This window comes from Antechinus flavipes, chromosome 4, assembly GCF_016432865.1.
Source record: "Antechinus flavipes isolate AdamAnt ecotype Samford, QLD, Australia chromosome 4, AdamAnt_v2, whole genome shotgun sequence".
In the NCBI taxonomy this organism is placed as follows: Eukaryota; Metazoa; Chordata; class Mammalia; order Dasyuromorphia; family Dasyuridae; genus Antechinus; species Antechinus flavipes.
Window position 1 is genome coordinate 163,448,425 of NC_067401.1, and position 576 is coordinate 163,449,000.

The window sequence follows — 576 nt, forward strand, 5'->3', positions numbered from 1 at the left end:
TAGGTAGAGGCTTATACTTTGGAAGAATCTGGAATATCCTTCCTTCTGAAATAAGAAGGAAGGAAGAGAAAATGGGTATTTTGAGGAATTTTTAATAGCATTTTTTCTAATTACATATAAAGATTGTTTTTAACATTGGTTTTGTCAGATTTTGAATTCCAAATTTTTTTTCTTTCTCTGTCCCTTCCTGCGCCCTTCCAAAAACCGTAAGCAATTTGATATAGGCTATGCGTGCAAAATATTCAAATATATTTCCATATTAATCATGTTATGAAAGAAGAATCAGAACGAAAGGGAAAAATCACAAGAAAAAAAGTTTACCGTGAAAATAGTATGTTTCAATCTGCATTCAGACATTATGATTCTTTCTTTGGATGAGGATGGCATTTTCTATCACAAGTCTTTGGCATCGTCTTGGATCATTGGGTTGCCAAGCAGAGCTATGTCTATCATAGTTGATCATCATACGATCTTGCTGTTAGTATGTAAATATTCTCCTGGTTCTGCTTACTTCACTTAACATCAGTTCATTTAAGATCTTCCAGATTTTCCCGAAATCCACTTTCTTTGAGGTAG